This window comes from Bubalus bubalis, chromosome 17 (genome assembly GCF_019923935.1).
Source record: "Bubalus bubalis isolate 160015118507 breed Murrah chromosome 17, NDDB_SH_1, whole genome shotgun sequence".
NCBI classification, from domain to species: Eukaryota; Metazoa; Chordata; class Mammalia; order Artiodactyla; family Bovidae; genus Bubalus; species Bubalus bubalis.
In genome coordinates this window covers 12990054-13016555 of record NC_059173.1, presented here as the reverse complement: position 1 = coordinate 13016555, position 26502 = coordinate 12990054, and the positions used below count along the sequence as shown (strand labels likewise).

Here is a 26502-nt window from a genome sequence, read left to right as displayed (position 1 = left end):
CTCCAGGGGATCGTCCTGACCCAGGGATCTGAAACCATGTCTCCTGCATTAGCAGGCAGATTCTTTACCACTGAGCTACCAGGGAAGCTGTTGGTAGCCTATACTGGTTGTTAAATATTTTGAATATCACATCCAGATATTTACACTCTTATGGTAACCTAGACTTCTCTTTCAAACGCACTTGTCAAAATTCAATTACATAGTTGAAAAAGTTTTCAAATTACAAACTCCATGAGCTTTTTCCGGGAAAGAATATTGGAGCAGGTTGCCATTTCCTTTTACAGGGGATCTTCCTCACCCAAGGATTGAAGCACCTGCCTCCCTCCCTCCCCCCGCCCCACTCACACTGCAGGCAGATTCTTTCCCACTGAGCCAGGGAGGCCATTTTAACAACAGATGCTAATGCTAAGTCGCTTCGGTCATGTCCGACTCTGTGCGACCCCATGGACAGCAGCCCACCAGGCTCCTCTGTCCACGGAATTCTCCAGGCAAGAATACTGGAGTGGGTTGCCATTTCCTTCTCCATAACAACAGATATTTGAGCTCAAATAAGCAGACTTCTTTTCCGTCACTAAGGATTTTTTCAAACAAAGTTCTACAAGAGATCATTCAATTGGTTTGATTTGACCCAGGTAGTATGCAGCACTCCTATTGGACTTTTTTAGATTACCATTCAGTATGGAGCATTCCTATTGGACCTTTTGACCACCATTCAGTATGCAGCATTCCTGTTGGCCACTCTGACAGATGCTTACGCCGGTGCTTCCAACTAGCGTTTGCACAGTGGCTTCCCAGGTAAATTGTCATCTCTTTTTCTTCCTTTCAGTTACTTAGAATGCCGATTTACCGTATTTGCATCTTTTATCTTTAGATAGAGGGCTTTCTTTGGCTGGAATCTGTCATAGAGAAGATATGTGAGAGGAAGTAAAGGTCATGCTTAAACTCAGTCTCCTGGGCCCATTCTAGCACAGTTGCTAAGTGTGGTCTCAGAAAAGTAACTGTTTTGTGTTTTCTGGCATCCTCACCAGTAAAATTGGCTAATAACAGTACCTGCGTCATAGGGCTTTTGTGAGCATTAACTGAGTTAATACCAATCAAGAGCTTGGAAACCACAGCCAGATATACGTTAAGCATTTAACAAATGTTAGCTAAAAGCGTTTGGAGAGTCTTTATGACATGGTAACTGGTTGATTTTCTTCCCAAAGCTGATTTAACTCAGTTTGAATTTTTGGTTCTGCCACAAAAGTCAAATTCAGTTCTTTGGTGAAGAAGCTTAAAGACTGCTATTTCCTGTCCTAATTATAGGCTTCAGCTGATGTCACCTTTGTTTTCCATTAAACATACTCAAGAATGTCTGGGTTGATTATTTCTTTGGCCAGGTCCTTAAAAATTATTGAGTATTTGTTGAGTTCCAGGAATTCTACTAAATGCTTCAATACATTATTTAATAATGTTTAATCATAATTCTGATTCTGAAATAATCATTTTTAAAAATGTATCAAGCAGCAGTTATTGTGTTAAGTATTTTAGCTCATTTCACCCTTGGAAAAGCCCATAAAGTAAATGTTATTATCTGTATGAGATTGATTAACTTTTTGAAGATTATAGAGGTAGTCATTGATACAACAGTGATTTGAACACAGATTTGGCTGATGCCAGAGCTTGTAGTGTATGTCCAGACTTCCCCCTTCCACTGTGCTTATATAATCTTAATAAAAAATGTAAATATTGTAAATAATGTAAATTATTGTGTGCTACAGTAATACATAAATATCATACTCAAAAGTTATCCGTGATTTTTTGGGTAGTGGGAAGTTTGACAAGCACGGTTTTGGCAGATTATACCTAAAATGTGTATGTGTGCCTGTGTGTGTGTGCGTCTCTTTTTCTCACATGTATGATATTTCTGTGTCTTTTGTTGTTGTTTTTTTTTAATCAAAAGTTAGTTGCTGAGAGTTACAGGTACATGTCCACTTTAGGTGAATTTCTTTAAAAACTATGCATATTTTTGGAAAATTAAAATTTTAAGTAGAGGCTTTTTGAAAATCGCTCAGTCCTGTCTGACTCTTTGGGACCCCATGGACTATAGAGTCCATGGAATTCTTCAGGCCAGAATACCGGAGCGGGTAGCTGTTCCCTTCTCAAGGGGATCTTCCCAACCCAGGGATTGAACCCAGGTCTCCCGCATTGCAGGCAGATTCTTTACCAGCTGAACCACTTACATTAAAAGAGTATGTGTCACTCATTTTTTGGAAATTTAAAAAAAATATTTATGTATTTTAGGGCTGTGCTGGGTCTTATTGCTGCTCAGGCTTTTGTCTAGTTGTGGCAAGCAGCAGTTGCTGTCTGGTTGCGGTGCGAAGGCTTCTCATCGCTGTGGCTTGTTTTGTTGCAGAGCACGGTCTGTCCAGCACAAGCTCAATAGTTGTGGCACACAGGCTTAGTTGCTCCCTGGTATGTGGGATCTTCTCAACCCAGGGATAGAACCCATGTTTCTTGCATTGGCAGGCAGATTCTTTACCACTGAGACACCTGGGAAGCCCCATTTCTTTGGAAATTTAAATGAAAATTTAAGTAGAGGATGTAGGTATTAGAAACTATAAGGAAAAAATACATGCACTCATTCTTTGTAAATTAGATAAAAATTTAAGTAGAGGGTTTAGCTAACTTTTTAAATTACAGTTATTCTCGTGGGGGAAAATGATTTTTTTATTATGTTAAATCATCATCTTGGTATGTCATTTCACATCCCCCACATGCATCTGATTTTCACACTTGGATTCTCTCATATTGGGTGCATCCTCTATATGTCTTAGTAAAGAGATGCATTAGGGGGTGGGGCTTATTGCTCGTTTTTGATATCCAGATATCCTCTAGGGTTCTGCAGTTACTATGGAATAAAGATCGGAATATATACCCTGGTAATTCAGGCTAGCCAACACACAAGTTGATTTTTCTTCTTTGTGGTTTCTAATAGCCTTCCCTTCATCCTGCACCACTTTTTTCTGGGCAGGAAACCCAAAGGGACAGCAATCAGGAAGAGGATTCCATCCTTGCCTTCTCCCTTTCAATGGAAGTGGATAATTCAATCAGTCCACAGACGTAAGGCCTCATCAGCCAGCAAGGAAAGGCAGTCCTTAAGCCAAGTCGATTCAGTGTTCATTGTTCTCTCTCTCTCCTTCTCTTCTTTCTTTCCTTCTAAGCTAAATCTAATGGAAGACAAATCAATCCACACCAAAAGGAAAAAAAAAATCAGGCTTATTTTCACCAAAAGAAAATTTTGTTTTGTTTTTTTGGATCAGAAACACAGGTCTTCCCAAATCAAGTTAAGTGAGTCCCAGATGTGGACTCATTTCAAATGAAAAACACACCCCCATCATCTCAGGCAGAACTCTGCTTGAGGAAACCGGTGATTGCAATGCCTGACACAAGAGAATTTCTCCAGAGGGTTTGTCCCAGCCTGTGGAGAGGAAGAGGAATGGGGAAGATGAAGGGCTGGCGTGCTTCTCCTCCCCCTGGGGAGAAGAGAGACAGGATTCAGGTTAATGAGGTTGGAGGGTCGATGTGAACCAATCAGAGGAGTGGAAAGCATCTTTGAATAGTGCCGAGGATGGCAAGAATGGAAGCTGCCACATGCTGAAGGCTGGGTTTATTAATGAGAAGGCACTGAAGCCATATTACACAGCCTGGACATGTACGGCCTGAAACAAACAAAACCCAACGAGAAATGACAGTGACGCTCACACTTGTGGGCATTCTGGAGAATTCTTTTTCCATGGGAGAATGGTAGATGGCAGCTGGAATGCTGGGGAACAACGTGATGTGCAAATTAATATATTTCTTTTAAAGGCCAAGAGGAGAAGAGGGCCTTCTGACAGCCTTTGATTCGACCATTAATTTTCAAAGACTGATCGAGACACTGACATGTCACATGGACCAAAAGAAGAATGTTGAACCATGTAACCAAAGACATCTCTTGGTGAAAGATCCTCCTTTTAACAACTGTAATTCGCATTTTCATCAATGTCATGCTGTGCGTAGATGAAAACAGTCATTTAAATGTGTTTCTTCTGTCTTCTCCTAATAAGCTTGATTTTACATTTCTTGCCATCTGGTTTGTTGAACAGAAATATGGAAGTACTTTTACTCTCTATATGCTTCTTACAGGGTTTACTCTAAGATAGGGTCTTTTCCTTTTTTACTAAACTGGACTCTAACCCAGATATTTCCCCCCAGACAGGCTCTTTGGCTATTTTGGCAGGGCTCTTGCCCTTCCTTAAGCCGAACCATTTAACCCAGTGTAATTACTTTATGATGAGCACCTCAGCCATTTCTTCCGGAGCACATGCAGCATCCTACCTCACTGTGCATCCCCACAGCATCTCAGCAGAGTTTATTAAACTCAATTGAGCCGGATGAGTTCACATAGCTCTCCAATAATTATATTTCTCAAATTGGTCCCATAATAGCAATAATTGCAAGCATGCATTGAATGCCAGCACTCTGCTTAGCACTTTAAATACACTTGCCCACTGAAGCCTGATCTCAACTCCATGAAGTTAAGATTGAGTCCATTTTACAGAAAAGGAAACCAAGACTCAGTGAACAGCAGAGCCGGGATTTAAAACAGTCACCATATTCTAAGTTCTCTGCACTGTGCTTCTATCTTATACTGTGAGTACGGTGCTGGACTCCAACAGAGCACAGATACCTGGGAGGGAGTAATGCGAACTGCCAGGGAAGGTTACAGAGGGCTTTGTCATAGTACCAGGTCTGTTATGAGGTTGCCAGACCACGGTCTTGGATGGAGGCACGGGACATCGAAACATGAGTGAGCGTGGGGCAAGGGGCACCTGAGGACATGGGCAAAGGGCTGGAGCACTGATGTTTCTAATGAATACAAGCCAGTGTCCAAATTATACAGCTTTATCGTGTCTGAGATATGAACCTGTATTAATTTCCTGTGACTGCTGTAACAAATAACCACAAATTTGGTGGCTTTAATTTAAACTAATAGAAATTTATTCTCTCTTAGTCTGGAGGCCAGAAGTCCAAAAATCAAGGTGTCAGCAGGGCTGGATTCCCTCCAGAGGCTCTAGAGGAGAAGCCTTGCTGGCCTCCTCCAGCTCCTGGTGGCTGCTGGCTTTCTTGGCTCATGGCTACGTAACCCTAACCTCTGCCTCCATCTTCCTCTGTGTCTGTGTCTTCATCTTCTTCTCATCCTTCTCTTCTAAGGATACTTGTCTTTGAGGTTAGAGTCCACCTGGGTAATCCAGGATGAGTCCACCTTGAGATATTATTTTTTAAATTATTTTTTCTTCTTTTTACTTTTTTAAAAAACATTTATTATTTTATTTTATTTTATTTTTGGCCATGCCACATGGCATGCGGAACCTTAGTTGCCCAACCAGGGATTGAACCCACTCCCTTGCAGTGGAAGTGCAGGGTCTTAACCTCTGCACCACCAGCAAAGTCCACACTTTAAGATCTTGAACCTTCTTTCATTGGTGGTGGTGGTGGTTTAATCGCTAAGTCGTGTCCAACTCGTGAGACCCCATGGACTGTAGCCTGCCAGGCTCTTCCATCCATGGGATTCTCCAGACAAGAATATTGGAGTGGGTTGCCATTTCCTTCTCTGGGGGATCTTCCCAACCCAGGAATCGAACCTGGCTCTCCTGCACTACAGACAGATTCTTTACCAACTGAGCTACTGGGAAGCCCTACTCATATTGGTAAAGACCCTTTCCCCCCACCCCTCGCTACCAACATCCACATCCTTTCAGATCCATCGTCAGTTCTCATTGCCTCATCTTAATCAAACCTCTCAGCATTTGTTCCAGTTGATCACTTTTTCCTTTCTTCATTTAGTTTCTGAATGTTTGCCCTTTCCTAGTTTTCTCTTTCTCCACAAGAAAAATAAAAAAGACCCTTTTTTCCGAGTAAAGCCACACTCATGGCTTGTGAGAGGGTTAGGATGTGGATGTATCTTTCTAGAGGTCCACCTTTCAACCTTCTACTACCCATATAGCAAATATTAAATAAAGGGAATCACTGAAACCTTAGGCGAGTAAAGAGGAATTCTGTTGAAAAGAAGGCAAAGACCATGGGTTAGAATTTATCCCCTCCCCTTGGCAGTTAGCCTCAGGCCTAAAACCCTGGAGGCTTCATAAATGGCTGCCTTTTGAGGGCTAGGGCAGCCCAACAGAAACGGCAGAAGCTTCAGCAAGCCCTGGTTTAAATATAGACTCTCTCAGTTTCTAGTTCTGGTTTCATGTAAATCATTTTGCTTCTTTGAGTTTCAGTCCTCTGCAGAATGGGACTGATTCTAATGCTTGCCTGGCGAGGTGAATGAGGAGAGTAGAAAAGTACGCGTTCTATGAGTCACAGTCATTCCTACATTCATCCATGCATATTTAGGGGGCTTGTATTTTTTTCTAATTTATTTCACAGGGCTTTATTGAGCACCTGCCATGTTCTGGCCATTACCCAAGATGATGGAAATATAGCCATGAAGACCACCCGTTTCTGCCTTGATGGTGTTTGCATTCTCGTGAGAGAGAACGAACAAAAACAATAAATATATACAAACACATGAATTTTTTGAAAGATCAGCCCAGAGAGTGATGAGGACTATAAAGAAAAATTTTCAAACATGATGTGTGGGATGGGGTGGGGTGGGGGGCGGTTGCAAAGAGGAGTCAGCTGAAACAGAGTGATCAGGAAGGCCTTCTACAAGATGATGGAAGTTAGCCTGCATGATGAGAAGCAGCACATCAAAGAGGAGAGGGAGTGGTGGTCTACGCAGTTGGACCCGGGAGTACAGAGGTCTGGTGGCCTTGATGATGGATGCATCGAATTGTTGATGACACTTAAAACCTTGTCTAATACTGTCTTTTTAGTAGTAGTGGTTATTAAAGCAATAGCCTCTCCTCCCAATATGGTGGTCATTCACAAATTTGTTAAGCAAATATATTGGAATCTCTGTATTTCCTGGTCCCCCAGTACCTGAGTGGGGCATATGAAGGGGGGAAGAGGAGATTTCCCTGTCCACTTCTGGACAGATTTGATTAACTGTTTGGCACCCTCCAGAGCTCTCTGACTTTAGGAGGGGGACTGACAATTTTGAAGATGGTGGCTAATTCATTATCCTACTATAAGTGACTACCAGAAATGGAGCCAAGGTGGCTTGGGTCCTGCTGATCCAAGATCCATATGTCAAGTGAAGTGAAAGTAGTGTGTGAGAATACTCTCTAGTTGTTTTCAGTCACTGAGATTCTGAGGTGGTTTGTTACTGCAACATAATCTAACCTACAAATCACTGCAGATGGTGACTGCAGCCATGAAATTAAAAGACACTTGCTCCTTGGATGAAAAGTAGTGACCAACCTATACAGCATATTAAAAAGCAGAGACATTACTTTGCTAACAATGTTCCATCTAGTCAAAGCTATAGTTTTTCCAGTGGTCAGGTATGGATGTGTGAATTGGACCATAAAGAAGGCTGAGTGCCCAAGAATTGATGCTTTTGAACTGTGGTGCTGGAGAAGACTCTTGAGAGTCCTTTGCACTGCAAGGAGATCAAACCAGTCAATCCTGAAGGAAATCAATTGTGAATATTCATTGGAAGGACTGATGATGAAGGTGTACCTCCAGTACTTTGGCCACCTGATGTGAAGAGCTGACTCATTGGAAAAGACCCTAATGCTGGGAAAGATTGAAGGTAGGAGGAGAGGGGGATGACAGAGAATGAGATGGCTAGATGGCATCACCGACTCGATGTACATGAGATTGAGCAAGCTCCTGGAGATGGTGAAGGACAGGGAAGCCTGGCAGGCTGTGGTCCATGGGGTCACAAAGAGTGATACACGACTGAGCGACTGAGCAACAACAGCATCCCTGACTGATGTACTCTCTTTTGCTGAGTACAACCTTACATCTTCCCACTGTAGTCCCTCTACCTCTACCCCTACTGGGTGAGAACACAACACTTGGCTCAACCCCACGCTGCTGACTGCACAGAAAGGTTCTCGCACCTCTTTCATATGGGGCTGCAGGGAACCCAGAGGAGTTGTATGGGCAGCAGCAGCTCAAAGGAAACAGGAGATTCCCAGGAGAAGCAGCTGCCCCCTTTAGCTCCCACTGGCTGGATATGGCCTCACCAAGGGCGTGGGCTCTGCAGTTCCTCCTACTCCCTCCCCCAAATTCATGAATCCTCTAGACACACCCTTCATGGGCTTAGGCAATCCCACCATTGCCAACAAGCCTGAGCGCTACAGCCAGCAGGTCTTATCCCTGGACTGTGCAAGGCACCTCCAGGGTATTAGTGTTATTCATCTCTGGGATGGGAATAGATTACAAGCGCATCTGGTGATGGGAATGAAATATGGAGCGAGCTTGGAGCGGCACCTTTCATCCTTCCAAACCAGACGTCTGCACGGCATATGCTCCCAGGAGCCAGGCACCTAACCAAAATGAGTGAGGTGGGCCATGTGGGGCCAGCAGCAACATGGAGCATGTATGCCTCTTCTAAGGGTCACCACAGCTTGGGTCACTGCTGCCAAACTTCCCAGTTCTTAGATCTCTGAGCCAGAAATATCTGGTTACAAATGCCCTTCACTGCTTCCCTTGTAGCTCCATTGGTAAAGAAACTGCCTGCAATGCAGGAGACCTGGGTTTGATCCCTGGGTTGGGAAGATCCCCTGGAGAAGGAAATGACAACGCACTCCAGTATTCTTGCCTGGAGAATTCGTGGACAGAGGAGCCTGGGAGGCTACAGTCCAGGGGGTTGCAAGAGATGGACATGGCTTAGCAACTACACCACCACCACCAAAAACTGCGTAAACATTGTGGTTCTCACTGGTGCCATTTGCCAGATATTTCTGGAGGTGGCTGTGCCCAGGAACAAGATGGATGTGCCCTTGAAGTTGGGCACGGTCATGTGACTCACTGTGGCCAATGAAATCTCCCATGACTGCCGGGTGGAAACTGTAAAAGCCAGTGCAGCATCCCCTCCAGATTCTTCTCATTGCCTCAGTTACAATGGGAGCACTTGAGTGCTGAGAACTCGGCCTCAGTTCTTGAGTTACTATAATAAACCAGCAAAGGAACCACCACTGACCCCACCACAGGCAGAAACACAATGAACATGTTACAAGAGCAAGAAGTAAATGTTATTTTGCTCCGAAAATGTGGGGGCTATTTGTTGCTGCAGTATAATCAAACTTACCATGACTGATACAAACACCAGACGGATGACACAAAGCAAGTCTGTGGCCATTTCTCTGATTTGCAGTTTTGGATGAATTGTTTTTCTCCTCTTTTTCTCTTTCCTTGCTTCAAACGTTTCCTTGTGTCATAAGTGCTCCTCATTTGGCACATCCAGCAAACATTTTCTACAAGGGAAAGCTGCTCTGACATACCACAGTAGCAACGGCAATAAAACCGTAATTGTGAGATAGTGGGGGTTGTCCTCAGACAACTAGCCCAACCAGAGACGCGCAACCTTTTTGGTCCACCAGGCAGAGGCAATGCAGACCTCAAAGCAGACAGGCTGCAGAAGGTCTCCCAGCCCTGAACCCACTCTTCTAAACCCTGCCACGATTTCTTAGAGATTTCTTACAGGTCAGAAGACTCTGATCTATAAGAAGCATACTAACCCTCAGACCCCAAAATGACGCCTTGTGACGTTTTGCATAACACAGCCTCCAGGCAAACCAGTTTCCTTTGAAATCAGGCTAACTTGATTTTATTCCCTGCTTAGCTACCTACTTATTCGATATGGGACTTTACTCCTCAAGTTTCTGTTGAACAGGGTCAAGCACACCTCCAGTTTGGCAGAGTTGTAATGAAGATCAAGCATAACATAGGGCAAGCACCCAGAGGAACAGCCCATAGTTGGTGCTTAGTTAATGGCAACCTTTGGGGAGACAGAGATATGGACAAAGTGAAGCAAAAGGGATATTCGGCATAACTTTAGAAGTTATGACTCTGTGGATATGGAGGGTTAAGCCTCTGGGTTCTGGAGTGTGGCTGCCTGTGTTAAAATCCTCTCATGCCAACTGGGCAACTGTGGGCAAGATACTTCACCTCTCTGGGCCTCAGTTTTCTCATCTGTGAAATAGGAATGATAATAACATTTGATTTCCTAGGGTTGCTTGAGTTAAGTGCATGGCACGTAATAAAGATAAACTACACATGCGACCTTTATGTCCTTATTATGTAAAAAGCTGACAGCAGCATTTCAAATCCAGGTTGGAGAGCAGCCAGTGTGGTCTTGGGTGAAACCTCACTTCCCCGGGCTTCTGCAAAGAAGCCTCCTCCAGGCTGGCCCTCTGGAATTCACCTTTTGAAACAAGCACTTTATAATGTCCCACAAGGCTTCATTGTTTTCCCCTCAGCAGGGAACCCGTGTTCCTTCTGCACGCGTGCACTCGACTTTGAAACATTTGGTTGCAGTCACTCTCAGGCTTTTCTTCCCTGGGACAGCATGGCAAGACTGCCTGGGAAACCCGATCTCCCCAACCCTCAGTTCTAATCGTGTTGTTTCTTAGACTCAGGCTCCCCTGTAAATCATTTTTAATGACACTTTGAGAAGAAAGACGTCGCAAAGCAAATCTTACACGACGTTCTCATCACCAACGGCATTTAATATCCTAAATCATATGCTTTATGGCGTTGCATCACGGGCCTCAGGCGAATGAAGGCAGTCTATTATTTTTTGCTTCTGGTGCACCTCTTATGTGCCTGAGGGTCACTCACTTTAGGGAATTCCTGGCGGTTATGCTTAGGGGATTTGTTTTGGGGGAAGTTAGGATGGTCGCACGGTCCAGCAGGAATCTGGGGGGACTTTTTTACACAATGAGGTGGCCTGTGTGGTGGTATCCAGAGCTGGTAATATGAGAAAGTTATGAGAATATAAGCCAGGCCTGATCTGGGGTTCCTCGCCATTCACCTGAGGGGCCCCTTCCCTTCCAGGGAAGTCGATATGGTGAAAATCAAACCAAAGCGACAGCAAATAAAAACAGGCCCTACCCCGCCTCTCCCCAAACCCCAGCCAGACTGGGGAAGAAATGTGAACATCTATGCTCCAATTCACTTCCATCTGACAAATATTCATCTGGATGTTTCAATGTGCCTACGATGTGCCTGGATGAGAACACACAGAGGTCAGTACCGTGCTCCTTAGTGTGTGCGTGTTAGTCCCTCAGTCGTGTCTGAGTCTCTGTGACCCCCTGGACTGAGCCCAGCAGGTCTGTCCATGGGATCTCCCAGGCGAGAGGACTGGAGTGAGTAGTCGTTCCTTCCTTGCCTGTGTGCACAGTCGCTCAGTTGTGTCCAACTCTTTGCCACCCCATGTACTGTAATTCAGCAGGCTCCTCTGTCCATGGGATTTTTCAGGCAAGAATACTAGAGTGGGTTGCCATTTCCTTCTCCAGCGATCTTCCTGACCCAGGGATCAAACCCGTGTCTCCTGCATTGTCAGGTGTATTACTCCATTCCTTCCTTAGTGTAACACAATCTAATTCACCCATCAGCGTCAAAGCACCTGCAGCATACAGGGAGCTGGACCAAGCTGCTGGCAGAGCGGCTGCCAGGGGACTGTCTCAAGCTACAGCCTTCAGGGAGTCAAACACACACAAATCTGCAAGCGGCGAGATCAGAAGCTCGTGAACATGCCTAGAACAGTGGTACAACATTCATTTGTATGGTTAGCAAATGAATGGCTTGACCAAAGAACCAACAATAGAACAAAGGGCTCCGAATAACCCAAAAGTGCAAGACAAGTGTCTGCTTCCTTCTGACCCTTCCTTTCATTCCCAGACAGGTGCCGTAGGAAGGGGATCTGGCATAACATCTCACCAAACTCACCCACTGTGAGGGCTCATCCATGTCTGCAAGGGGGATGTGTCAGTGTTTCATGATAAGATATCTGGAAGACTTGCCTTCCTCTCCCACCTCTCACTTCCCAGGAATGAACCCACAGGAGGGACCTCTGCATGCCTGGCATGTGTTCACTTGGCCAGGAGGATGTGGCTTCCAGGAGGAAGGTGCCTTAATTCCTGGTCACAGGGTGTACTCTTCCCTCCTGCTCTGATTCTGTGGCTCCTGAAAGAGGGGTCATAAGAATATGGACATTAGCTGGGCTTCTACTATGTGCAGACACAGAGCTCAGGCCTGTGCATGCATCGGCTCTGAGCAATTCCTGTACCACAGAGGGGCTAGGAGCAGAAAATCAGGTGACAAGGGTAGTGGACTCAGCACAGTGCTGGAACCTACTAAATGCTTAGCAAATGGCAGTTTCTTTGTCAGACTGTTACAGGTGAGGAAATGGAGACTCGAAGAAGCAGAGAGAGGGAAGCAGCTATGAATGGAGGCTGGGGAAGTAATAGTATCCAGGACATGTGAATTTCCTGATCAGGGTAAGGAGCTTAGCCTAACAGTGGAGCTGGGTAACGTTGGGTAAGTTATTTCACCCCTCTGAGATTCCAGTAGCAACAACAATAATAGATTGAATCATATGAAATTGCCAGTTTTATACTTCAGCAATGTTTGAATGTCAGCAATTTCATAAGCTTCAATTGAATAAAAAAAACAACACTCTCAGTGCTCATATGAAGATCAAAGGATATGTAAAAGCGGAAGACAGCACCCAGTAAATGACGATCCCTCAATACACGGCAGTTAGTTTAGTTACCGTCTCCACGGCTTTCTTGGATAAAAGAAATGAAATCTATTCATATCAGCATCAGAAGCAAGGCCACTACCCTGTTTTCCACCCCTGTGTTATGGGGGCCTCGTCTCCGCCTCCAGGGGTTGGTGATATGGGATCAGCAATTTCCTCTGTCCAGCCACTTGGGTAAATGATTTACCAGCTGCCCTCAAAGCCCCCTTTCCACCACAGGGCAGAACTCTCCAAGCCCGAGCACCCTCCTTTGAACCAGAACTCTGAAATTGTTGAGGGGAGCCCTCAGGGTTCTTTCTTTTCTTCTTGGGTGAGGGGGACCTGGGGGATGGCGCAGAGGGCAGGTGTGCATTACAGATCCGAGCATAATGAGGGAGAAAGAGGCCATTTCCAGAAGTCTGTGTTAATTAGAACTTGGCTTCCCCGAGGCTGAGTGTCACTCAGAAACATCTTATCTTCATGTTCATCATTATCAGTTTCATTGATGTATCAACAGCAGCAGCTTTAATTTTTCTCATCAGCTACACCTGCTGCTTTTGTTCACTCCTCTCCTTCATCCTCTTCCTCTTCTTCTTTTTCTTCCCCTTCTTTCCCCCCCCCCCCTTCTTTTTCTTCTTCTTTTCTATCAGACAGAGCCACTGTACTCAAGACTCCCTTCCACATTCTGTTGCCATCTTCCTTTTCTGGGTCCTCATTCTACTTGGGATTTCTCCTCTTCCCCACCTCCAGAGATTCAGCTATACCCAGAGCTTCAGACCTTCCCTGGTTCTACTGTCCCTTCACCCCTGCATCACAAAATCCTACCTGCCCTGGATCCAGCGGACTCAGTGGCATCCCCTAGATTAGAATCAATTATGGACTAATTAATGGACTTAAACCTCAAAACCTGCAGCTAGGCAGGAATGATTGTAGAGCAGATTGAACCATTATTGGGATCTTCAGCAGGTAAGGGGAAGGGTTGAACAACAGATCCAAATGGAACAGCAGAGAACCCCCTACTGTGCTGTTCTAACAAAACCAAACCAGAGACTACCCCAGAACTTGGGAGCATTTGCCTTGTTCATACCCTTAAGCACCAGCTGCCAACACTCAACAGGGATTGGCTCCCAGAAGTTCCATATATAACGTGGCCATAATTAACTGGATCAGAATTAGCCCAGTGTGGACAAATCAGAGTGCTTTTCCATGAAGCGATGATGATGATGATGATGATGATGATTGTGTTAGTAATGACGTGATGACGATGATGGTGATGGTGAAGAGGAAGAGACAAAGACTGGTGATGGTGGTGGTGATGAGGTTGGTGAGGATGACTGATATCACTTAGTCTGTCAGCCACTTGGATGATTTACATATATTACACCTTACAGTCCTGTCAGGTAAGGAGGTAAGGAAGTGATGAATAATATTCTCATTATATAGATGAAAAAAGCAAGAAAATTTCCCACATGCACAGAATTGCTAACTGGTGGAGCAGGGAAAGCCACTCAGCCCAGAAAGAATAATGGAAACTAGTGTAAGAAACAGAGATTGAATTCTGTCCAGGGTCCCGGTTCTAGACCTTTCTTCACCCTACTTAAACCACTGCCCTTGGGTTCTTTGAGACACTCCATTCCCATTTTTCTTAAGCTTCAGTTGATTTCTATTACTTTCAGTCAGACAAGTGCTTGTAAGTAGAGTCACTGAACTTTGTCTCCAAATAGAGCACATGGTGATTCTTTCAATGTGACTTTGAGCCGGGGCTGGGATTAAGGTGAAACAAATGAGACATCTAGGGCACACATTTAAGGAGGCACTCACGGTCAGGGTCAGGCAGGTGAGGGGAGCATTTGCACAGACCTGAGTGTCTCCTTAAATTCTGCAGCCTAGGCGCCTCGCTTCCTTCACTATAAACGCTGCTTAAGCAACTCCCTCTCCTTTTCTGCCGTGGCTTACCCAGCTATAAAATGAAGACATTGAACCCGGGATTACAGACAGCCATATTAGGTGTGATATTCTGGTTCTCTGGCAAATGACATACTTGCTACAAATCTCACATCCCATGTCTGTGGCAGACATCACTAATCAATAACAGCTTCTTGATGAGCCTGGACATGTCCTCAGAATCCAACTCCATCTAGAGCCATGAGGATCTACTGGTAAATATTTAGAATTGGAAAATAAGAGAAAACTTCTCAAGGACACAAACAGGGTTTTACCTCTCTCTCTGTCAGTCTCCCTCTCTCAATCTCTCTCTCTCTCCTGCACCTGAAATTGTACCTGATACAGATGAAACACTGCATATATTTCCAATTCATACATAAATTCAGCTGAAACTTGAACCAGAACATGCATGGAGAACTACCTACACAGGCAACAGTTACTTCTTATATGAATACTCACACAAATTTGGATTTGCCTGTGTGCAGACACACACACACACACACACACTTTCATGTACAATGTCACAGCCCTTGTGTTCACTGGGGCCAGATTAGGCTCCAAACAATGAAAAGACATGTTCTCTCCAGCTCTCCTAAACTTCAAAATAATCATTTAAAATCAAAATGAGTCTAAGAATCTAAGAAGTTCTGGCACTTGTCACCATAATTCCCTTAACTTTTTTCAATATCAAATAGGGTCATTAAAAAATGAGAGAGGGATTTGGTGTCTATGATTTGCTCATACTCAAACATGCCTTGACACTTGTAGGTGATCTTGTAGCACTGAAAACAATCTCCTGTACATGTGAATATGGACATGTCCACATAGAAACATACACCCCATCACATGTTCACACATGTTCACAGTTTCACCCTTAAACTTGCACCCAGTCTCTATGCTTTGTTCACATACATATGCATATACATGAGCACACACATTCTGAACATGTTTGCACATGTGTCCCCTTATGCATATGTATGTATGCATTTGGCAAGGCACATGTACTCACAATGCAGAGGATGACATTTGTATCCACCTAAATGTACATGCAAGTTTCCCAGGTGGCTCATTGCTAAAGAATCCGCCTGCCAGTGCAGGAGATGGAAGAGAGGTGGGTTTGATCCCTGGGTCAGGAAGATCCCCAGGAGAAGGTAATGGGAACCCACTCCAGTATTTGTGCCTGAGAAATCCCATGGACAGAGAAGCCTGGCGGGCTACAGTCTGTGGGATCGCAAAAGAGTTGGACATGACTTAACAACTAAACAACAACAGATGTACACACACAGACACACATACCCAAGCACGCTCTTCTAGGTCCCCACTCGAGTGTAGCTGTACACGTACATGCATGTGCATGCACATTCACACACACACAGATGCCCATATTCTCATGTGCACACACACCCCCATGTTCATACACGCTGACACTGATACATGCAGACACACATTCTCCTACAACCGCCCCCCCACAACACACACACAGTCTGCCTTCCCTCCAACAGAAGGCCCTCAAGGCTGCTGCTCTGTGGGCCTGTGCTGTCAGGGAGCCTGGTAAGAATCACTGGGGCAGCTCGACAGTGATAACAATTTCCAGAGCCAACAGCAGAGAGCTTAATCCACAGTGAAAAGCTGACAGGGCCGGCGCCTCCGCGTGCTTCCTGCCAGCTCCTACTCACTCAGCCCAGCGTGGGGAGGTGGCAGACTCTCGGAGCCCTCCAGCCATGTCATCTCCTCTCTAATGATGCCAACGTTTTGACAAAGCTGAGCAACACAGCCGGTAGGTGTGAAGTTGGAATTAATTTTCTTTCGGAAGGTCAAGTGCATTAATGAGCTTTCGGCTGGCTGGTATTGTTCTTTTCTTTTTGCAAGAGGAGAGAGAAGAAAAGGAGAAAGGGACACTTAACTGGAGCTGTTTTCTTCTTTCTCTTCTCCTCGCTTCAGAAGTCTTGGCCCCTTTTCCAAAGCCCAATAAGTAGAGCCCTGTGGGCAGACAGATGGGCTCAGACTTGGCCTCCCACAGAACAGTTAATTCCCCTACTGCACTAGGAAAGTCTCAGCCTTAGACCTGCCTTGAGGGACAGGGGATAAGTAAAGAAGAATCAAATATACATCTCAGCCTTTAAGGCATTTGAGTAGATGCAAAGATAGTAAAAATAAATGGGTTTCATTGTATATTCCATTCCTGATTGATTGTAGTGGCTGCCTGGAGCTTTGCGGGGAAAGCAATGAGCACTGGAGCCTCTTCAGGCTCTATGGGCAGGAGGGTCCTGATTGATTAGCGATGTCTGCCTTGGACATCATGTAAGGTGTAGCAGCATAAACAGAGGTATTTTTTTAAAAAGAAATACCAGAGCTATTAAAAAAAAATGCCTAGAATTCAGAGGTATTTAAAAAGCAGAGCTATTTAAAAAAAAAAAAAAAAACCTAGAAATCAACATATTAAGAATAAATAGGAAATTCATTAAACAAGTATATTTAAAACCTAAGTGGAAAAAAGTCCACCAGAAAACGTAGGGAAGAAGCTACATGTAAACGGAAATTGTAAACTAATTGTAAACTACCAGGAAGGTGACATAAAGATTCTTGTGACCCAGATGGGGCTTCTGCTAAGCTCTAAAGTATAATTCTCATTTAAAGCATTGCTACTGCCCTCAACCAGTTCCTGCCATGGAAGAACCTGGGCTGTATATTAGCACAGCCACTGAAAAAAATTGTCTGGAAAGAGGCCTGTTTGGGCCTTTGTTGTTGTTGTTGTTGTTGTTTTCGTAATATTTTTCAAGATTTATTTTTGATGTGGACCATTTTTAAAATCTTTACTGAATTAGTTGTGATATTGTTTATGTTCTGGTTTTTTGGATATGAGGCATGTGGGATCTTAGCTCCCAGACCAGGGATTGAACCCACACCATTGGAAGTGAAGTTCTAACCATTAGACCACCAGGGAAGTTCCTCGGCCTCTTTTTAAAAATTAAATGGGACTATGGGAGAAAGCTCTGGTAGGGTAATCAGTGTGGTCACTTATCTGTTTTCCCCTCCAGAATTCATACTTGCTAAGGGCAGAGAGGGTGTGTGTGTGTGTGTTTGTGCAGACTCACTACTCTGCACCTGCATGCTAACACACACTCATGCCCAATAACCACATATTAAATGAATAGATGAAAGGATCAAATCCAACCCTGACTTCTGTAGAGCCATTCACAGTGTCCAAATGCTTCCCAGATTCCCGATGACACATCACCGTCTCTTCTTTAATTATTGGAGATGAAGAGTATTCCAGCTCCCGTGATGGGGGCTGAATCTGTCAGGATTCCAGTTTGGGTTCTAGCTCTTCCTAGCCGTGTGACTTTAGGCTAGTCATGTCACTTCTCTGAGTCCTAGTTTCTTCTTTTGTAACATGGGAGTAATAATAGCATCTGCCTCACAAAGCTATTGTTGAAAAATTAGGGGAACCTGCAGTTTTTCTTGTAAACCAGGGGAATTTTGAGAGGGAAAGGTGAAACTATAAATAATCGCCCTGGGACATTGAGTATAAGATGTCCCGAGTCACCAGGCTGTCTGGTCACCCCACGCCAACTAACCTCGTCCACAGTGCCTGGCACATAGGGTTCCATACTGTTAGGTGACATCATGAGAAAACCGCAGCCAAATTTCTGCTTTGCTCTCTCTCTCTCTCTTACTCTTCTGCGATGTGGAGTGACAGAAGGAGCTTGGCTTCAAGGTTCTTGGTTCTGTAGCTTCACCTTTAGATATGCACCTGCTCAGAGGAGATGGTAACTGAGGCACACATGAAAGATTAGTAATGATTTTGCTAGGCGACATATATAAAGATGGAGAGAGGAAGCTTTCAGACATAAAATAAAAAGAACAGCTTAAACAAAAGTTTAGTGTCCAGCTCATGGGCTGTTGGGTAGGGCCCAGTTGGGAGCAGATCATCAAGGACCACAGATCTAAAAGGTTTGTGAGTCTGAGAAATCAGGTTCAGAAGATGTCATGTGTGGGCTTTGAACACATTTTTTAATCTGTTACATAAGAGACCTGCCAAAAGAGGACTGTGAATCAAGACACCAACATGAGAACAACTAATTTTCCTGGGAAGACTCTCAAAGTCCAGTGACCCAATGACTAGATCATATTTTAAAATGATGTCGTAAAAATTCCTTTATTAAAAAAAGAGGATGGGAGATAGCCACCACCACTCCCTTTTTTATTACCATTATTATAAAATGTCACCAGCCGAGAAGGCAAACTTTAGCAAAACAAGCCTCTAAAGAAAAAAAAGCCTCTTTTCTAATCTGGGAAAAACTCAGTGGGATTTTAACTGAGATAAAGTTCCAGTCTCCCATCTCAGTGACCCTCCAGCAGTTGCTTTGCAAGCATGACATGTGCTCACGTCCATCCTCCGCATTCCGTTCATCTGTTCTTGTCTCCCAAACAGGAGGACACTGACGGGGCAGATCCCCAGCTCAGTCATGATCAGAAACATCTGGGTGCTTCCCAAACCCTGCGCCTTCAGAGCAGGATGCCCCTGGGACCTGTCTGACTTGCTTTCTTCCAGCTCAGAAAGACACCCACCCAGGAATCTGAGATTGCCGTTCATGTAAATTGCACCTCTTCCAGAGGCTTTTAAAAAATTGTTTTGTTTGTTTGGCTGTACCAGACCCCAGTCGCAGCACGCTGGATGTTTTTAGTAGGGGCATGTGGGATCTTTAGTTGCAGCATGCGAACATGAGCCATGTGGGATCTAGTTCCCCGACCAGGGAGAGAACCCAGACCCCCTGCATTGGGAGTGTGGAGTCTTAGCCACTGGACCCCCCAGGGAAGTCCCCACACCAGCTTCTTGAAAGACAGCTTCTTGCACCCTGCTTAGCCATGGTTCGAGCTCCCCCTTCTCTCCCTGACAGTTGCAACCTGGAACTCGGAAGAGCTTATGCTGTATTTCATTCCATTCATGGCTCCAAGGGCAAGTGTTTGATGAGTGTGTACCAAGTTCAGATTCTGTATTGCCAGAGTCCTGTCTCTGTGTTAGACTGACACTGTCTAGGCACTGGGGATGCAGCGGTGAACATGGCAAAACCTTGACCCGGTGGAGTGGACATTCTCACACTAGATATACTTCTCTCATTTATCTCCTTGGTGAGTTCTTCCTGTAAGAACCGAAATCCAGCTCAAAGACCTTGACTCCCCACCCATCCAGTTCATTCCATGACCATTCTCCTTGGGGAAAAGCCAACCCCATTCTTCTTCACCCTTTCTTCCCTGGCCTCTTTCATACTTGCAACATTCTGCCTCCCAGTATTGTGAATAGCCAGTATGCCTACCCAGTCATTAAAATGGGTAACTTGCTATTGAGAGCAGGCTCTGGGGTCTGATAGCCTGGGTTTGAAGCCTCATTCCTCTACTTCTGTCATGTAAACTTGGGTAATTGACCTAGTTCTCTATGTCTCCAGTTGTTCATCTGTAAATAGGAACCATAACCACACTAACTCCCAGGGTTGCTGTGAGAATTAAAGGAGATAGTTGATAAGTCATGCATTCCGCACAATGTGTGGGCATAGTAAAGGCTCAAAAATGTCAGCTATTTTTAGCCTTTTATTGGTGTTGAGAAAATACTAATTGATTACTGTGACAGATATTTCTCTTATCACTGGTGTGCCTGTAGGCGTCTATACTTCCCAGCCTCTTTGCAATTAGAAAGAGTCATGTGATTAGTTGCAACCAAACAAATATTGACAAAGATGACATATGTTACTGCAAGGAAACTCCCCTAGATAATACTATATAGTTTATTTTGTCCTGCTGCAGAAACCAAAGAACTCCACATGGTGAACTTCCTTCAACTTGGATCCCTGAGTGACTGCATGGACCCCTGAGCGACTGCAACAGACAGGAAGTATGTGTGAGAAATGAATATTTGCTAATTTAAGACACAGAGGTTAGGGACTTCCCTGGTGGTCCTGTGGTTAAGACTCCACATTCCCAGTGCAGGGGGCATGGGTTTGATCCCTGGTTGGAGAACTAAGATTCCACATGATGCATGGGTAAAAAAGAAAAAGAAAAGATACTATGTGTAAAAATCCAGAAGAACCTAGCATGCTTTAACTAATATAAGTGCCAGCTATACTCCAGGCTCTAAGTCAGGCCCAGCAGTCACAGTCTTGAGTCAGAGTCATATTCACGGACTTAAAGAAGCTTGCATTTTGGGGACTGCATATGCTCTTGCTTGAATGAATGAAGAGTGACCATGGATGCTTAAGACCCAACCTGTGGCTGCCTTTATGCCAGATACTCATCACCCTGAAGGCAGACTTTCACTTCCATCCCAGCAGCCCAGTATATGCCTGTGGGCACCTTTTGAAGTGAATGCCAGCTTCTTGGTGATTCTCTCCTTGGAGGAAACATCTTGCCTTCCTTCCAGATATACCCTAGGTGAGGCATCACCTGACCTTGCTCATCAGGTCCAGGGGCAGTCACCAATAAGAGTCTTTCCTGGAAACCAGTAACTGGTGAGAGGCAAGGCATGACAGCGGTGGCATGGTGGGGTAAAGGTCCATGAGCCTCCGTGAAGACCCCAGAGCTGCCCTTTTCCCTTCCTTTCCTGGATCTTTATTGTCCAGCTATATGCTGACATCCTGAGATACCTCCATGTCATCCTAACAAATGTCCTCTATTTTTCCTTAGCTAGCTGAAATTGATTTATGTAGTTTTTGACCAAAGGACCTTGAAAGTAAAAGTTGCCCTGTCATATCTGACTCTTTGCAACCCCATGGACTATAGCCTGCCAGGCTCCTCTGTCCATGGAATTCTCCAGGCCAGAATACTGGAGTAGGTAGCCTTTCCCTTCTCCAGGGGATCTTCCCAACCCAGGGATTGAACCCAGGTCTCCTGCATTGCAGGTGGATTTTTTACCATCTGAGCCACCAGGAAAGCCCAAAGGACCTTACCTGGATGCTAATATGGGCACATAGTAGGACTTCAGTTAATGCAATGTGATGAAAAATGATACGTGAGAGGAAAGAAGAGAGGAGAGGGAAAGTCAGGGAGATAGAGAAGAAGAAGAGAGGAGAGAGAGAAAAAGCTTGAAAACACAAATGTCAAAAATGCTCCCCAGATGATTATGAAAAGCGCCTGTAGTTAATGACTATCGGAGGCTTCAGGATCTTAAAAACCCAGGTTCCAGTTTTGACATTACCCTTGCTTAGCTGTGTGACCTTAGGGTAAGGAGCTTCACTTCTCTGAACCTCTATTTTTCCATTTGGCAAATGAGTCCATAAAGCCATTCTGTCTTATTCTGAAGATATTATAAGGGATGCATGTGATGGTACCTACTGTGGGTCCTGGCATGTATTAACCACCAGGGAAACATGAATTTTCTTCTCTCCTCTCATCAGGGAACAGTACGTTGTTTCCTCCTCTCCTGCCTCCCTCAACCTTAAGAAGTCCAGAAAAGGGACTTTCCTGGTGGTCCAGTGGTTAAGAATCAGCCTTCCAGTGTAAGGGATGCAAGTTCGATCCCTGGTCCAGAGCTGAGATCCCAATGCCATAGGGCAAACTAAGCCCACATGCCCCAACTAAGACTCAACACAGCCATATAAATATATAGTAAAAAAAAAAAAAGCCCAGGAAAGGTAAGAGAGCTCCTTTTGGAAAGGTCTGTTTTTTGGCAGCCAACTTTGAATTTCTCAGCTATTATTTGGAGCTCAAAGTTCACACATCTGTGATGGATGAGCAGGGAACACTAACACCTCGTTAGTATCTGAAACCACTGGTTGGAATCGGGAAGGAGGACAGCCCAAGGTCCAGCACCTTAACCATGGAAATAATACACGCTTCCCCAAAAATGAAGAAAGGTGAGTGGGGAAGGGAGCCGCACAAATCGTTGCAAGGAGTTATTTGACCTGCTTGAAAATTTGAATTGCTTGGTAATGGCCAACCTGTTGGGTGGTATTTTATTAACATGAATAGATTTTTACAGGATATTTCTCACATTGCTTTCCGAGAGTCTCAGGAATTCATTAAATATTAAGAGGTAGCACTCTGGATTGTTCAGTTAAAGATGCCCTCTGATGAGGCTTCCCACAAGTTAGAGACCTGGAGGAAGCAGGCAGGCACAGAATAGATGTTTGCTGTCAGCCTCGGCAGAGGAGATAATAAAATAATAATAGCCGTGAATGTTTACTGGCTGCTTACTATGTGCCAGGCTCTAAGCTAAGCACTTGACTTTTTTTTTTTTTAAATACACTTTGTAAAGAAGGTATTATTAGCATCCCTGTTTTACAGATGGGGAAACTGAGGCATAGATTTGAAAGCTAGTGTGAAGGGGGAAGAAATGGAGACATATTAGCCAAACTTTGAATCTGGGTACATGAGGACTTTTCCAGATCTTCTTGGTAGCTCTGTGACCTCCAGCAAGTTACTAAGCTTTTCAGAGCCTCAACTGCTTCTTTTACAGACTGGAAAGTATCCCCATGTTATAGGCAAGGAAATAGAGACCCAGGTCACAGAGCTAATAAATGGTATGTCCAGAACTCATTCAGTGATCTTGGGTTCAGTCCTATTGTTTATTGGTGCATGATGAACAACTTCACAATTCAGTGGTTTAAAGCAGCCGCCTCATTTTGCACATGATATTATAGGCAAGAATTTGAGAAAGGTTCAGCTGGGTGGTTCACCTATGATCCATGTGGAATTAGCTGGGGATCCACTTTCAAGATGCCTTTTTATACTCCCATGCACTTCACCTTCTCCATATGGCATCTCATCCTCCAGATCCTCAGCATTTGTCTTGGGTTTCCTCACAACACAGTGGTGTAGAGTCACTGGACTCCTTACCAGGATAGTTGGTTTGCCTCAAAATGAATGTTCCAAGAGATGAGAAGTGGAAGTGTCCTTTGGACTATAATCTATTGGTCAAAGCAGTAACATACCACTACACTCTCTGGATTCAATGGGAATAGTCATAAGCCCCCACCTCTCAATAGAAGGAATGTCAAAGAATTTGTATCCGTTTTAATCTGCCTCATTGGTGAAAGTCACTCAGTCATGTCTGACTCTTTGCGACCCCATGGACTATACAATCCATGGAATTCTCCAGGCCAGAATACTGGAGTGGGTTGCCTTTCCCTACTCCAGGGGATCTTCCCAACCCAGGGATCAAACCCAGGTCTCCCATATTGCAGGCAGATCTTTACCAGCTGAGCTATAAGGGAAGCCCTGTGGATACATAAGAAGCCAGTAAATGATAACTCTTACTTAGAAAAAACATCAATAAAATAGAGCAGTTAATAGCTACCAACCCACCCACCCAAGAGGGTGGATTTATTAGGAGGATTAAATTCATGAATGTAGAACTTAATGCCAGATACTTGGCAAAAAGCAGGTACAGAATGAGACTAGGTTCCCCCCTCTAGTGACTGCTGGGACACACCCCAGCCCCTGCCCCCCCGCCAGGGAGGTGATGTTATCTCAAGTGTAGGGTGTCACATAAACTATAACACATCCAGTTAAATTGTGTTTCAGACAAATGATGACTAATTTTAGTATAAGTATGTTTCATGCAATATTGGAGACATACCTACACTAAAGGGGATTCCCAGGTAGCGCTAGTGGTAAAGAACCCACCTGCCAATTCAGGAGACATAAGAGATACTGGTTCAATCCCTTCATCAGGAAGATCCCCTGGAGGAGGGGATGGTAACCCACTCCAGTATTCTTGCTTGAAGAATCACATGGACAGAGGAGCCTGGCGGGTTATAGTCCATAGGGCCGCAAAGAGTCGGACACAACTGAAGCTACGTAACATGTACACAAGCACTTATACTAAAAAAGTATTTGTTGCTTATCTAAAATTCAAATTTAATTGGGCATCCTATTTTTTATTTGCTAAATCTAGCAATCCTACCAGCTTACAGCTAGAAGAGCTGAGACCAAGAACTCTCATTTTAGCCTCTGACCTCAGGGCCCAGGAAGACTGAATGTGAAATTTGAATTAGGAGCCATACATGGTTTGTCCAGACATACAGCTGTCTTTCCTCCAATCATACCAAAAAAGAAGCAGAAGAGAAAGAAAACAGAAGTTGAAAGGCTTGCCAACATTCCAACCATCTTGATCGCATCTGTAAGGGTGGGTGTCCAGTATTTATTATATTTCTCCAGTCATGGAGCTCACTGTCAAGTCACGGAGCCCTGGAGAAGTGGCTTCACTCAGTTTTCTCATCTGTGAAATGGGGGTGATAGTAATACCAATTCAATCCAGATCGATATTGTGAGAAATAAATAAGGCAAAATTATAAAGCGGTTAGAGCAGTTCCTAATCCTTGGTAACCGCTCAATGTTAATTTTTATTAATATCAGTGGAGAGGCAGACACTCCAAATGCTGCAATAGCTGAACCCATAGAAGTATTAACAGAAGCAGTCAGCAATGAAGGAGAGAGAGAATGGGAAGCTTCGCAGAAGTTACACCTGAAAAGAGTTGTGATAGATGAAGTGGCCTTTGCTGAACAGACAAGGAGGAAAGGCTCCTATGCAGAGGAATCAGCATATGTAAGGAGATAAAGGAAAGAAGTAAAATGTAAAAGGAGCTCTATGTAGCTCAATACTGATGGACAGTGAAATGGAGTTAATAGCAAATGAAGCAACTGACAAACAACTAATCTCAAAAATATACAAGCAACTCCTGCAGCTCAATTCCAGAAAAATAAACGACCAAATCAAAAAATGGGCCAAAGAACTAAATAGACATTTCTCCAAAGAAGACATACAGATGGCTAACAAACACATGAAAAGATGCTCAACATCACTCATTATCAGAAAAATGCAAATCAAAACCACAATGAGGTACTATTTCACGCCAGTCAGGATGGCTGCGATCCAAAAGTCTACAAGCAATAAATGCTGGAGAGGGTGTGGAGAAAAGGGAACCCTCTTACACTGTTGGTGGGAATGCAAACTAGTACAGCCACTATGGAGAACAGTGTGGAGATTCTTTAAAAAACTGGAAATAGACCTGCCTTATGACCTAGCAATCCCACTGCTGGGCATACACACCAAGGAAACCAGAACTGAAAGAGACACGTGTACCCCAATGTTCATCACAGCACTGTTTATGATAGCCAGGACATGGAAGCAACCTAGATGTCCATCAGCAGACGAATGGATAAGAAAGCTGTGGTACGTACACACAATGGAGTATTATTCAGCCATTAAAAAGAATACATTTGAATCAGTTCTAATGAGGTGGATGAAACTGGAGCCAGTTATACAGAGTGACCTAAGCCAGAAGAAAAACACCCAATACAGTATACTAACGCATATATATGGAATTTAGAAAGATGGTAATGACAACCCTGTATGCGAGACAGCAAAAGAGACACAGATGTATAGAACAGTCTTTTGGACTCTGTGGGAGAGGGAGAGGGTGGGATGATTTAGGAGAATGGCATTGAAACGTGTATAATATCGTATAAGAAACAAATCGCCAGTCTGGGTTCGATGCAGGATACAGGATGCTTGGGGCTGGTGCACTGGGATGACGCAGAGGGATTGTATGGGGAGGGAGGTGGGAGGGGGGTTAAGGATTGGGAACACGTGTACACCCGTGGGGGATTCATGTTGATGTATGGCAAAACCAATACAATATTGTAAAGTAATTAGCCTCTAATTAAAATAAATAAATTTAAGTTAAAAAAAGAAAGAAATTCTAAGGGCAGAGTGATGGGAGATGAGCCCAGAAAGACAGCCCCAGACAGGTTCTGGGTACCACATGAGGGTGTGGCTCTTTCTGGGTCTCTAAAATGAGGCTCAGTAGAGGAAGGAACCAATGAGCTTTGCATGTGGACCCAATCCATACCATCGTAGTGGGGAAGATCAGAAGGCAAAATTAACATCAAGATGGGCTTCT

The 26502-nt window shown here is 44.3% G+C and overlaps 1 long non-coding RNA gene across 2 annotated transcripts in view; it reads left to right on the top strand.

Annotated features, from left to right (window-relative positions):
* The first annotated feature begins 221 nt into the window (after positions 1–221).
* The window catches only part of LOC112579925, an 89000-nt gene continuing 62719 nt past the window's right edge, over positions 222–26502 (top strand). Inside the window, exons 1-2 of one of the 2 annotated variants that reach the window (XR_006545528.1) lie at positions 222–795; positions 20408–20495. This is a non-coding gene — a long non-coding RNA (uncharacterized LOC112579925). The remainder of the gene's footprint in view (positions 796–20407; positions 20496–26502) is intronic. The other variant, XR_003104235.2, reaches the window with a different exon arrangement.